We start from the raw sequence: 14954 nt of genomic DNA, 5'->3' as shown, positions 1-14954 counted from the left end.
CAAATCACAATTTTAAGATCCTTAAATCTGATGCATATTCTGTCACATTCTCTCATGTAATTTTTATGTTTATACTATTTATCCTGTGCATCTAAAAAAAGGGAGGAAAATTAAACGAACCAAAATAGTGCCCTAAATTAGTTCATATATAGTGAAAAAATGTATAAAAAGTTATTGAGAGAGATATAGTTCATGTTCATTTCATTTGGTTTTGAGTTCAAAGATGGCAATGTAATTCCTCATCCAGGTGGTGCCCATGAGGTTTAAGAGTTTGAAAGCTCATTGTGTGTTTTGATTCCTTCTGCCTTAATATTTTTTCACTGTCTCCTCCTCGTATGTTCATTCCAACACTTTCGATTCCATAGAATTTTAGTTCTTTCCAATTTCCATTGTGCTCCTTCTCCTTATGTTTGGCCATTGCGTTGCTTCTATCATTGTTAATTGTTGCTCGCACATGTTCCAAAATCCGTACCTTCAGTTCTTTTTTGGTGCTGCCAATATATTTCAACGAACATGGGAATTCTAAGGCATAAATTACAAACTGTGTTTTGCAGTTGATCAGTTGATTTATTGTCCAAGTTTTATTATTCGCCATCTTCAATTCCTTGATATTTTTTGCGATACAACAAACTTTGCATCCAGTACATTTGTAGAAACCTTTAGATTTATACCAGGCTTCTGGTTTCTTCTGATCCTGAAAATGACTGAAAATTAATTTGTCCTTTAAATTCTTAGCCCTTCGATATGTTATGTTTGGATGATCTCCCACAATTTCAGCAATTTTAGGATCCAAGTGTAAAATGTGCCAGTTTTTTCTTAGAATTTTTGTTATTGATTCATTAGCCGTGGAGTGTGTTGTTATGAATCGAATCTTTTGATCATCGTTTTCTGGTTTGGATTTTTCTTTCAACAATTCTGTTCTTTTAATACTAGAAGATCGTTTCAAGGCAGTTTGGATTATGGCTGGATGATATTTACATTTTTCAAATCTTTTTGTAGCCAATTTTTTATTTATAGTCCAATCCTCTTCTTTTGAGCATATTCTTTTAATTCTCAAAAATTCCCCGTACGGGATGTTGTGGATTAGATTGGATTGATGAAAACTTTGAGCATGTAGTATTGCATTTGTCGCGGTACTTTTGCGATGCAATGTTGTTTGTATAGTGTTATTTTCAATGAAAATCTCTGTATCCAAAAATATCACTTTTGAATCACTTATTGTATAAGTGAATTGAAGACCAAAGTTGGAGTTATTTAATACTTCAAAGTATGTTGCAAATTCCTCCTCTGTTCCATCCCAAATTAGAAGTAAATTGTCTATGTGTCTCAACCAGGCTATGGTTTTTGATACTGCCACATCATTTTCACATCTCCATGCCCACGTTCTTTCCCAATGACCCATTGTTAGGCAGGCATAGGATGGACTAAAAGAAAAGCCCATTGCTGTGCCTTTTGATTGTCGATGCATATCTTTTCCAAACATAAATACATTTTGTTCAAGGCACATCGAGATCATTTCAAGAAGCATGTTGTTGTGCTCAGCAAATTGAATGTTCCTATCCATCAAAAAAGATTTACAAGCTTCTAAGTCAATTTCATTCCGAATATTGGAGTACAGAGATATCACATCCATTGCCACAAGTTTGTAGGAAGATTGCCAGGGGGTATCTTCCAGTCTTCTCAATAGATCCCCCGTATCTTTCAGATATGATGTTAGACCCTTTACATAGGGTAATAGGAAACTGTCCAAATAATTTGCAATAGGTTCCAACAATGCACCTTTAGCCGAAATTATTGGCCTCCCTGGTGGTTTCGTGGGGTGTTTATGTATTTTGGGTAGGAAATATATGGTTGCCATTTTGGGATGGGGTGTTTGCAGGTATTTGTATTCATCACTGTCCAACAACTTTTGTTGGAACCAATTATCCAACTTTCGGTCTAATTCTTCTTTTTGCTTCATCAAAGGATTTGTTTTCAACTTCTCATAATATTCCCTCGTGAGATTATCTTTTTTGTGAGGGATTTTTAGTTGACACAGGTCTTTCACTACGCATTCATGGAAAAAATCTATTTTATTTCCTGGGGGTAGTTGCGGATAAAATTTAGATTTTGCTTTCATATTTGATATTCCAGCTCCCAGTTGAACAACATATGCTTGTACTTCTCTACCACTTTGTTGTGGATCCTGGCTTAATTCCATTAAATTAACAAAATGTTCTGCATCCTGTAGTGGTATTTGCATACGAGGGAGGAACGTCAAGTTCTTAATCAATTACAGAAAGATGACACTATCGAGATAAAAATAGCCAACAAGGGTGGAAATGTAATCATCCAGGATAAAGAAACTTATATGCATGAGGCATATTCTCAACTCCGCAATAGGGAATATTATGAGAAGTTGAAAACAAATCCTTTGATGAAGCAAAAAGAAGAATTAGACCGAAAGTTGGATAATTGGTTCCAACAAAAGTTGTTGGACAGTGATGAATACAAATACCTGCAAACACCCCATCCCAAAATGGCAACCATATATTTCCTACCCAAAATACATAAACACCCCACGAAACCACCAGGGAGGCCAATAATTTCGGCTAAAGGTGCATTGTTGGACCCTATTGCAAATTATTTGGACAGTTTCCTATTACCCTATGTAAAGGGTCTAACATCATATGTGAAAGATACGGGGGATCTATTGAGAAGACTGGAAGATACCCCCTGGCAATCTTCCTATAAACTTGTGGCAATGGATGTAATATCTCTGTACTCCAATATTCGGAATGAAATTGGCTTAGAAGCTTGTAAATCTTTTTTGATGGATAGGAACATTCAATTTGCTGAGCACAACAACATGCTTCTTGAAATGATCTCGATGTGCCTTGAACAAAATGTATTTATGTTTGGAAAAGAGATGCATCGATAATCAAAAGGCACAGCAATGGGCTTTTCTTTTAGTCCATCCTATGCCTGCCTAACAATGGGTCATTGGGAAAGAACGTGGGCATGGAGATGTGAAAATGATGTGGCAGTATCAAAAACCATAGCCTGGTTGAGATACATAGACGATTTACTTCTAATTTGGGATGGAACAGAGGAGGAATTTGCAACATACTTTGAAGTATTAAATAACTCCAACTTTGGTCTTCAATTCACTTATACCATAAGTGATTCAAAAGTGATATTTTTGGATACAGAGATCTTCATTGAAAATAACACTATACAAACAACATTGCATCGCAAAAGTACCGCGACAAATGCAATACTACATGCTCAAAGTTTTCATCAATCCAATCTAATCCACAACATCCCGTACGGGGAATTTTTGAGAATTAAAAGAATATGCTCAAAAGAAGAGGATTGGACTATAAATAAAAAATTGGCTACTAAAAGATTTGAAAAACGCAAATATCATCCAGCCATAATCCAAACTGCCTTGAAACAATCTTCTAGTATTAAAAGAACAGAATTGTTGAAAGAAAAATCCAAACCAGAAAACGATGATCAAAAGATTCGATTCATAACAACACACTCCACGGCTAATGAATCAATAACAAAAATTCTAAGAAAAAACTGGCACATTTAACACATGGATCCTAAAATTGCTGAAATTGTGGGAGATCATCCAAACATAACGTATCGAAGGGCTAAGAATTTAAAGGACAAATTAATTTTCAGTCATTTTCAGGATCAGAAGAAACCAGAAGCCTGGTATAAATCTAAAGGTTTCTACAAATGTACTGGATGCAAGGTTTGTTGTATCGCTAAAAATATCAAGGAATTGAAGATGGCGAATAATAAAACTTGGACAATAAATCAACTGATCAACTGCAAAACACAATTTGTCATTTATGCCTTAGAATGCCCATGTTCGTTGAAATATATTGGCAGCACCAAAAAAGAACTGAAGGTACGGATTTTGGAACATGTTCGAGCAACAATTAACAATGATAGAAGCAACGCAATGGCCAAACATATGGAGAAGGAGCACAATGGAAATTGGAAAGAACTAAAATTCTATGGAATCGAAAGTGTTGGAATGAACATACGAGGAGGAGACCGTGAAAAAATATTAAGGCAGAAGGAATCAAAACACATAATGAGCTTTCGAACTCTTAAACCTCATGGGCACAACCTGGATGAGGAATTAAATTGCCATCTTTGAACTCAAAACCAAATGAAATGAACATGAACTATATCTCTCTCAATAACTTTTTATTAATTTTTTCACTATATATGAACTAATTTAGGGCACTATTTTGGTTCGTTTAATTTTCTTCCCTTTTTTTAGATGCACAGGATAAATAGTATAAACATAAAAATTACATGAGAGAATGTGACAGAATATGCATCAGATTTAAGGATCTTAAAATTGTGATTTGAATGCCCACTAGAGGGCTAGATGATAATGAATTATGAATACAAAGTAATGATTCAGAATTGTGAATTGAACACCCACGAGACGGCTAGATCATAACCTCATGTACTAATCAATGGTGTAATGTTTAAATTTGAAAATAATACAACATAGGTTAATAACTACATGTCCCAGAATTCCTGTGCGACTAACAGGAAGTGATGTCTCGATATGGAGGATGTTTCTTTATTTAAAACTTGCAAAAAATGTAGTGATGGTTTCCTGTGAGCAAGGTCTCCGTAGAGACCGAAACGCGTTGGGTGTTGCTGGCTTGCTGATAAATGAAAAATAAATTCAAACCGACCTACTAACTCTGGTGTATGGCTGTAATTGGAAAAGAATACCTGGGAGTGCATGGAGAGCTAACTCCCCGAATGGGGAAACTGGAATTAATTTACTCGCGGGTTGGTTCTGCCGCACTCCGTGTGCACCGCCTTAGAGCACCTGGAGCCCGCCCTGTGGACTAAATGGAAAAGAATATATATATATATTACCTACTGGCGGTCGCCAGTAGGTATATATAGTTAGGATTTTTTCTCTATGGGGTTTTTGAAAATTCTATGTTTAATAACTTTGGCGTTTGAGGACGGAATTGGTTGAAATGTTCAGGAAAATGGAACATTTTGTTTCTGAGCAGCCACTGAAAATTTGGGGGGGGTTCGTCAAGGGGGGGCTGAGAAAAAAGGGGGGTCCCAAAACGCGTTTTTCCCATGTTAATTTCCATAGGGCGGTTGGCCTCACTTTTAGCCCGAACGGCTGAATGGATTTGCACGAAACTTGGCAAAATTGTAGGGACTGGTAGCACGATGTGCCTTTGCTAGGTCTCAATATATGTGCTCCAGTGGATTTTGATAAATTAACCTTCACAAAAAAATATATATCTGTAAGCGCGCTCCGGGCAGCGCCCCGGTTCGCGTACCTGACGCGTAACGGAACTTCGCAAAGCAAAGCTGATTGGCTCTCCGGTGTCTGTCAACATTCTAAACAGTCCGGAGTGGCCGCCATCTTGTCTCTCGGTAGGATCGAGAGACAACAGGAGGCCAAAACAAAGGGGGAAATGACCATAAGGGGGCATAGTAGATCCTCCCTGACCCCCTAGGTTTGATGTGGAGGCTTTAAAAGGGCCCCGCGAGGCAAAAAAAACCCACATTTTTTTTTGTTTTTTTTGCGTGGGGAGCGCCCGGTACGCACACCGGGAAGCGGTCTGGGGAGCGTACTATAAGGAAAAAAGAATGATAGACTATGATATTTTGAAATAGTGTATGTTTATTGATTGTTCTTTTTGTTGTTTTTTTGTTGTTTTTTTTTTATTTAAGTAGCAGTATTTATGATTATTAAATATAAATTTATTTTTGGGATTGTGCACAGTATACTATAAGTCTGACTTTACATTATAATCAATTTGGTACTAGTTTATGAATTACATATAAAAATGATTAAAGACTAAAATTATTTTTTAATATTGAATATCATTTTATTTTTCTGATTCTTGTTCAAAATTTAATAGAACGTCTAACATTTGACTGTCCGATATGTCCTCTTGTTCAGTGAACATAACTTCCCACATTTGACCGTCATCATAATGAAGTAACAAATCCACAGATTCTACACATTGTAGAAGTTCATGGTCTCGTGATTCATCCATGAATTCCACGTCAATGGGTTCAATGATTTCCTGATTGTTCATGTCTAGGACAATTTCAAAGGAAACGTTCTGTTCTCCTTGCATTTTTGTGCTGAAATTTGAATAAAAAATAAATATATCAGTAGAGATAGGGCACTGTTGGGTTTAAGTTCAGACAGGTACTTTTGAGGCATGAAGTAGTACTATTAAAAAGTGCCTGTGAAAAAGCCTATGTAAATTCATAATTATACCACAGAAACCTAAATCAATCCATAATTATAATAAACAAGCCTTTCTCAATGTCTAACTCTTACAGAGGGATAGTATATAACTATCTGAAAATGTTTTCAAATTTATAAAATAATATCTTACCTTTTAAAAACAAGTTTAAGTTGTGAGTAAAAATGATCTTGCAATGTAGTTCAGGAAGTAGTAGTCAAAATGGCTGTGTTTCTCTCTCTTTTTTATATATATATTCAGGTACATAACCAATCAAATGTCAGATACAAAAAGTAGAAAATGAAAGTAACATTTTAATTGGTTGTCAATTCCAACACTTCAGATGTGTTTTGTGAAGTAATTTACCTCAGGGTATTTAGAGAGGTCTACAGGCTAAATGGCTAAATGGAATTCCAACCAAATTTGTGAAAATGGTAGGGATTGGTATGTAGTATGAGTTAATATATATTTGGTGAAAGTGTCTCCAGTCGTTTTTCTGTAAATTACTTTCCCACCTTTTTTTAAATGAGCGCTTCCCGGTGAGCGCCCCGGTACGCGAAACGGCAGCGTTACGGGAGTCCTCCATTTTGTATTACGGTAGAATTGAGATACAAGATGGAGGGCAAAAAATGTTCAGAATGGGTAGAAGGGGGCACGGTAGACGTATCCTGACCCCCTAGGTTTTCTAAGGGTGGCTGCGGAGGTCCATATGTGCGAAAAAAAAACATTTTTTTAAAAATTTTCACGCGGTTAGCGTCCAGTGCGCGTACCGGGTAGCACTCCAGGAAGCGTAAATTGTGAAAATTAGTAAAAAAGAATTACATTTAAAATTTGTTTATGGTGATCATAGTTAGGGTAGCTCTGAGAAGAGCTTTTGGGTTTATGGTAGATTTAGGTACTTATAAGTAGGTACCAATGTACAGTCTTAAATTCAGAATGAAAATTCTGTTCCCCTCATCTGAGAAGTGAACTCCATCTCCTCTGTAGATATCTTGCATGTAGTAACGCAAGTTATTGTTGTACATGGAGCCCATTCCATGGTCTCTCATGTAAGCTGAAACAGACTTATTTACATGCTTCCTCGATTTCTCAATTTGTGGACAAAATTGGTTCGACCACCTCCATTTCTGTCTTTGGCATATATTTGAATATACCAAGGCAGTTTGAGGAAAAAGTGCCATCAATTGGTCAAAGGTGTCTTTTAAAAACATTTCCAGACCTACACCAGTCAAAGTGCCCAAGTCATTTCCTCCACAGTGCACAATTAACAGGTCAGGTTTTGGCAAATGCATAAAGGTTTTCACCAATGGTATCAATTGGTGACATTTTAATCCTCTGTGGCTAATCCACTTAATTTCCACATTTTGTAAATTGAGGTTAGGTAAATTTCTGTTATCAGCATACCTTTGAGCCCAGTAGATGTAACTATGTCCAACAATCCAGACAGAAAACATGGTGAGAGGAGGTTCTGCTGCAGTCAGATGAAGTGTGGCAATGAAATGGCAGTTGAAAAAATAAGAGTTTAAAATGAAAACAACTGTGGAGTTTCTGTGTTAATGAAGCAGTAGCAGTGATTGGTGGATTTTGTTTGCTGAAAACAGAAAGTTAGGGTGCATGGATGAGTTCTTTGAAAGATGTAATTTGAATAGTCAAGAAAAAATCATTTTATGAAAGATTGCACTGGATATGCAGGTGTACTGAGAGTTCAGAGTTCAATTGAAACATTGTTGTGTGAACTTGCAAACATCAGAGGTCTTTCAGGGGGTGGTTGCTATGGAAAAAAAGGCAGAAAGGGCAGAGGGGGGAAGGGTGTTGATTTGAAAAAAGTGAGGGAAGAGTTTTGATTGGGTGACATGAGAGATATGTGTGATGAATTACAGCATTTCTGTGGCATTGCTGCTTGCAGACTCTGGAGTGCATACCTTTTGCTCTGCTAAAGACAAATTGGTGTGTTTCTGAGACTGTTTTGAAACTCATAAAGTATTTGCTAAGGTGAGAAAAGATTCATTTAATTTAGATAGAGAATAGTATGCTTTAGGGAGAAAATTATGAAGAAAGTTGTGTATTTAAAATGTTGCTTTGTGTCAAGTGTTTTACAAATAGATTGTGTTTCTTTGTGTTACATAGCCATGTTAAAAGTGACGCAAAAATAGTGCAAGGGTCTTACAAAAATGCTTTCATGTGTCTAAGGGCATTTTAACTCACTTCCCCATGAATGTATGAATATAATTGCTTTACAAGATGTGTTTAAAAACGTTTTTTGAAATGAATTAGGTTTCTTGCTATGTACTGCTAGAGTTTCATAGGTTGCTTGAGGCATATTTTCAAGGCTTTTGAGTTCCTTTGATGTAATTTTTCCCATTTTATTTTAAGACATTTCCTTGTGGTGCAAGGTCCTTGTAAATACGCCCCCATGTGTGCTTGGCAAATTTAGATTTTAATTCTTTGAGTTACATAGCCATGTTAAAAGTGACCCAAAAATGGTGCAAGGGCTTTAAAAAAACGCTTTCATGTGTCTTAGGGCATTTTAAGTCATTTCCCCTTGAATGTAGGTATATAATTGATTTATATGATGTGTTTAAAAACGTTTTTTGAAATCAATTAGATTTCTGGATATGTACTGCTAGAGCTTCATAGGTTGCTTGGGGCATATTTATAAGGCCTTTGAGTCTCTCTGATGTTATTTTTCCCATTTTAATTTAAGACCTTTCTCTGTGGTGCAAGGTCCTTGTAAATACGCCCCCATCTGTGCTTGGCAAATTTAGATTTTGATTATTTGACTTACATAGCCATGTTAAAAGTGATCCAAAAATGGTGCAAATGCTTTAAAAAAACGCTTTCATGTGTCTTAGGGCATTTTAAGTAATTTCCCGATGAATGTAGGTATATAATTGATTTAGATGATGTGTTTAAAAACGATTTTTGAAATCAATTAGGTTTCTGGATATGTACTGCTAGAGTTTCATAGGTTGCTTGGGGCATATTTAAAAGGCATTTGAGTCTCTCTGATGTTATTTTTCCCATTTTAATTTAAGAAATTTCCCCGTGGTGCAAGGTCCTTGTAAATATGCCCCCATCTGTGCTTGGCAAATTTAGATTTTAATTCTTTGAGTTACATAGCCATGTTAAAAGTGACCAAAAAATGGTGCAAGGGCCTTAAAAAAACGCTTTCATGTGTCTTAGGCCATTTTAAGTCATTTCCCCTTGAATGTAGGTATATAATTGATTTAGATGATGTGTTTAAAAACGTTTTTTGAAATCAATTAGATTTCTGGATATGTGCTGCTAGAGCTTCATAGGTTGCTTGGGGCATATTTATAAGGCCTTTGAGTCTCTCTGATGTTATTTTTCCCATTTTAATTTAAGACCTTTCTCTGTGGTGCAAGGTCCTTGTAAATACGCCCCCATCTGTGCTTGGCAAATTTAGATTTTGAATATTTGACTTACATAGCCATGTTAAAAGTGATCCAAAAATGGTGCAAGGGCTTTAAAAAACGCTTTCATGTGTCTTAGGGCATTTTAAGTCATTTCCCGATGAATGTAGGTATATAATTGATTTAGATGATGTGTTTAAAAACGATTTTTGAAATCAATTAGGTTTCTGGATATGTACTGCTAGAGTTTCATAGGTTGCTTGGGGCATATTTATAAGGCATTTGAGTCTCTCTGATGTTATTTTTCCCATTTTAATTTAAGAAATTTCCCTGTGGTGCAAGGTCCTTGTAAATATGCCCCCATCTGTGCTTGGCAAATTTAGATTTTAATTCTTTGAGTTACATAGCCATGTTAAAAGTGACCAAAAAATGGTGCAAGGGCCTTAAAAAAACGCTTTCATGTGTCTTAGGCCATTTTAAGTCATTTCCCCTTGAATGTAGGTATATAATTGATTTAGATGATGTGTTTAAAAACGTTTTTTGAAATCAATTAGGTTTCTTGATATGTAGTGCTAGAGTTTCATAGGTTGCTTGGGGTATATTTAAAAGGCATTTGAGTCCCTTTGATGTTATTTTTCCCATTTTAATTAAAGACATTTCCCCGTGGTGGAAGGTCCTTGTAAATACACCCCCATGTGTGCTTGGCAAATTTAGATTTTGATTCTTTGAGTTAGATAGCCATGTTCCATACAGTGCTCACCTTCTGCGTAGTCTTTGATATGCTAGACTCCATCTGCACAATGAGATACGTAAGCAAAGGAAACACAGGTGATGTGATTGTGAAATGAGGAAAATAAATTCCACATTTTTCAATTACATCACCTGTGTTTCCTAAGTTTACGAATGACATTGTGCAGATAAGATTTAGGCCTGTCCACGGACACAGAAGAGGTCTGGCCTTTGTTCAAGAGTGAAGTGGACATGACTCACTTCATTGGTAGGCCTTCACATGTATTATCTCCTCTGTTCTCTTCAACAAGCGTAAATTTCATCTGCAACTCTGAGTAGGCCTCACCTTAAACAAACCTCTGGATAGGCCACCCCTTATCGTCATCCTGAATCAATCATTTAAAATGTTAGGGACAGATTTATGATAGGTGTATGCCTCTTTTGCGCCACTGTGCGTCACTTTTGTGACGCAGCGGCGGTGCAAAAGATTTGCTATGTGGCGATATATTTACAACTTGATGCATCTAGGCAGATGTGTCATGCTGTAAAGTCCCGTGCCACATGAAACCGATGCAGCAGTGATGCAAAAGATGCACCATGTTGCAAGACAGGCCTCACTTCATCTCCAACAAGATAAGAAGCTGAATCTTCTGTAAATGTCAAAATTGTTGTATACAGTGCTCAACTTCTGTGTACTCTTTGATATTCTAGACTCCATCTGCACTATGAGATACCTAAGCAAAGGAAACACAGGTGATGTGATTGTGAAATGAGGAAAAGAAACTCCACATTTTTCAATTACATCACCTGTGTTTCCTAACTTTACGAATGACATTGTGCAGATGAGCTTTAGGCCTGTCGACGGACACAGAAGAGGTCTGGCCTTTGTTCAAGAGTGAAGTGGACATGACTCACTTCATTGGTATGCCTGCACATGTATTATCTCCTCTGTATTCTTCAACAAGCCTAAATTTCATCTGCAGCCCTGAGTAGGCCTCACCTCAAACAAACCTCTGGATAGGCCACACCTTATCGTCATCCTGAATCAATCATTTAAAATGTTAGGGACAGATTTATGATAGGTGTGTGCCTCTTTTGCGCCCGCTGTGCGTCACTTTTGTGACGCAGCGGCGGTGCAAAAGATTTCCTATGTTGCGACATATTTACAACTTGATGCATCTAGGCAGATGTGTCATGCTGTAAAGTCCTGTGCCACATGAAACCAATGCAGCAGTGATGCAAAAGATGCACCATGTTGCAAGACAGGCCTTACTTCATCTCCAACAACATACCGTCCGTTTAAACTGTAAACATTTAGGAATGTATAGGGGGCATGGAGAAGCTGAATCTTCTGTAAATGTCAAAATTATTGTATACAGTGCCTAACTTCTGTGTACTCTTTGATATACTAGACTCCATCTGCACAATGAGAGACATAAGCAAAGGAAACACAGGTGATGTGATTGTGAAATGAGGAAAATAAATTCCACATTTTTTAATTACATCACCTGTGTTTCCTAACTTTATGAATCACATTGTGCAGATGATGATTAGGCCTGTCCACGGACACACAAGAGGTCTGGCCTTTGTTCAAGAGTGAAGTGGACATGCCTCACTTCATTGGTAGGCCTGCACATGTATTATCTCCTCTGTATTCTTCAACAAGCCTAAATTTCATCTGCAACCCTGAGTAGGCCTCACCTCAAACAAACCTCTGGATAGGCCACACCTTATCGTCATCCTGAATCAATCATTTAAAATGTTAGGGGCAGATTTATGATAGCCGTGTGCCTCTTTTGCTCCGCTGTGCGTCACTTTTGTGACGTAGCGGCGGCGCAAAAGATGATGCGCTATGTTGCGACATATTTACAACTTGATGCATCTAGGCAGATGTGTCATGCTGTAAAGTCCTGTGCCACATGAAACCTGCGTCAGGTTTCATATAGGCGTTTTGTTGCAGGGTGGGCATTCATTTGCATGAAAGCCCTGTAAAACTAACACAGTGAAATTTAGAAGATTTCACTGAGTCAGCTTTATAGCATTGCTGAATCAAATCCTTACGCCTGTTTGAAACAGGCATAAGGAGTGATGCACCATGCAATGTGTGGCTTGCTCCTGTGCATTGCAGTAGACATGTCGCGCTTACGACGTGATTCCTGCAATGTGCTGCTTTTGCGGCACAGATGCGTGACGCATCTGTGCAGTTTTTGCTCATTGGTGCTCCACATTGTAAATGCGGCACATCATGGGTGGCAGAGCAGCGGTGCACGTTAACTGGTGCATCCCCGGGGATGCGCCAGTTAACATAAATCTGCCCCTTTACATTTAAGTATGAGCAGGGTACACAGAGTCGGTGAGGCTTATCCAAGGTTAAGAAGAGATGCGTCCTGTTCATTGAAAAATTGGACATAGGCCTCACCTCCTCAGCATCGCTGGACATGGCTAAATAATAGCTGCAAAATGTTACTCTTGTTAAACAATTTTACTATTATAGTCTCTGAGATTTGTCTCTTACTCTGCAACATCTCATTGTTGTTCTCTTTCTTTAAAGATAACGACAACATCAACCATGAGTGATAATGAGCAATCCGTTGATCTCGATCTTATCGTTGAAATTGTCATTGAAACATCAGTGGAAGTAGATCCCTTAGATGATTTAAATCCTGAGGATGATGAAGAACATGATGAGGATACCGATTTGTCAGAATTGTATGACATAGGATGGGAAGCTGACCTGCTTGAGCCTATGGAACTATAAACATTTATTTTTAAAATTTACTGGAAATAAAAAGTAAAAATGTAAACCGTTTCATTTAAAATTAAACACAACTTCAAAAACAGGTTATGTGTAGTGTCTTTCATAAAATAGTTAAATATGCTCATAAAATTAGATCAGATTCACATATAAAACAGCACAGGTAAAATGTAGAAGCATTCCATTTCTTTCCTACTATTTGTGACTACTAAATTTGCCAATGCACTAAAAATTATTCTATGTAAAAATGACAAGTAGTGTGTTAAATTTTTGACGACTGTTATTGATTTACTGTTTGGTAATAGTGGTTAATAACATTTTTTATTATATTTTACCACAGATTCAACTGCAGATCATTTCGAAATTAGAGAATGCCGTCTAAGGGTAGAATCCGAAAGGCTACAAAACGTCAAAGACAGCAGCTTAAAAAATTGTTGCAGCAGTCCTCTACAATAAAAACTCGTCAAGTCACCAAGAAAGCTCCGGGTAAGACAACAAAATCATTCCTAAGAAACATTTGCAGAAAAAAAAGTATCACTACAGAACATGTTTTAGTCCAGAAAAAGAGAGCCAATTTAAACGGAAAGGAAAGGCCAATCAAAAATGTTACTGCTAGAGCAGGAGATAACTCTGTGCATGGTAGTAGAAGGAAAAATCAGTTTAGGGACATTCGTAGACGAATGTTCCGCAACAGGATAATTGGCAATTGGTTAAAAAATATTAAGAAAGGTCAGCAGAAAGTGGTTTTTTATAAGAGAAAAAAAAATTGAGAAAGTTATTGATCAGGCATTTGAAATTAAGCGAAAGTTATTTATTTTGATAATCAATAGAATTAGGAAGCTAAACAAGGCAATTTATGATTTCAAAACAAATAGTAGATGGAAGAGAATAGTTAATCGTAGTAATTTTTGTGAAGTTTTTTCAGGAGAATGGATGCATAGTTCAAGTTGTGAGGCATTTTTTAATGAGGAGAGTTATTTCCAGGATAATGATTTGGTGCATGCAGTTGACACCAGTGGTCGAGCTTATGAGGTGAAAGATGGTTGTCCAGTTGAAAAAGAAAAACTTGTGACAACAGAGGTGGAAGAGGTGTTAGGTAATGAGGTTTTAGGAAGACGTCCTAAGGGACCTGTATACACCTGGAAGTGTAGTAGTATTTGCAGTGTGCGACAGGATTCCATCAATTTGCTTGTGATTTTGTACGGACATTTAATAAGAAAAGTTTGAAGCAGAAAATGAAGTTGTTGCAAGAATTAGATCCTTGCAGAGTGAGAGAAGTGACAGGTTTGCATGGTCATTCACTGGCTTGTCTTTCCAGGAGAGTATGCCAGAGTGATTTTCATCATTTCAGGATGCTAGCAGTGCATCATAATAAAGTGAGGAACTTAGTTAGAATGTTGTATTATGCTAAGAGTCCAGCAGTTATGCTTAAACAATTATGCACTGCTCTTTTGCATGGTTCTGAAATAGATGTGAAGAATATTTGTGAAGAAATTGAGTTTTGTTACTTTGGAAGTAAAGAGGAGAATGTTGAAATTGACCCAGAAGAAGAGGGTAATGTGGAAGATAGTGTACAGGTTTCCAGTACAGATAATTTTCAGAAGGAAATTGCCACGTGTCAGGTGAAATCAAGTGAGAGGCCTAATTTCACTTGTGTGTGTTGTCGACGCACTTATTATAAGATTCAGACTAAGTTAGTGGATTTATATGCGAAAAGTGAAAGGCAAAATAATAGTGAATGGAAGGATTTCGCAACATACTTGATGGTAGAACATTTTTTGATTTGGAATCGGATCAACGTGTGTGTACTTATTGTTGTAACAAATTAAATCAAAACCGGAT

The 14954-nt window shown here is 37.1% G+C and overlaps 1 protein-coding gene across 1 annotated transcript in view; it reads right to left on the bottom strand.

The window, feature by feature from the left end:
* The window catches only part of LOC144792662 (solute carrier family 2, facilitated glucose transporter member 5-like), an 842308-nt gene that overhangs the window by 621532 nt on the left and 205822 nt on the right, over positions 1-14954 (bottom strand). The gene's annotated exons all lie outside the window — the stretch shown is intronic.

Source organism: Lissotriton helveticus, chromosome 11, assembly GCF_964261635.1.
Source record: "Lissotriton helveticus chromosome 11, aLisHel1.1, whole genome shotgun sequence".
Lineage (NCBI taxonomy): Eukaryota > Metazoa > Chordata > Amphibia > Caudata > Salamandridae > Lissotriton > Lissotriton helveticus.
The sequence above is the reverse complement of the archived record's forward strand: the minus strand, read 5'-3'. Positions and strand labels throughout refer to the sequence as shown.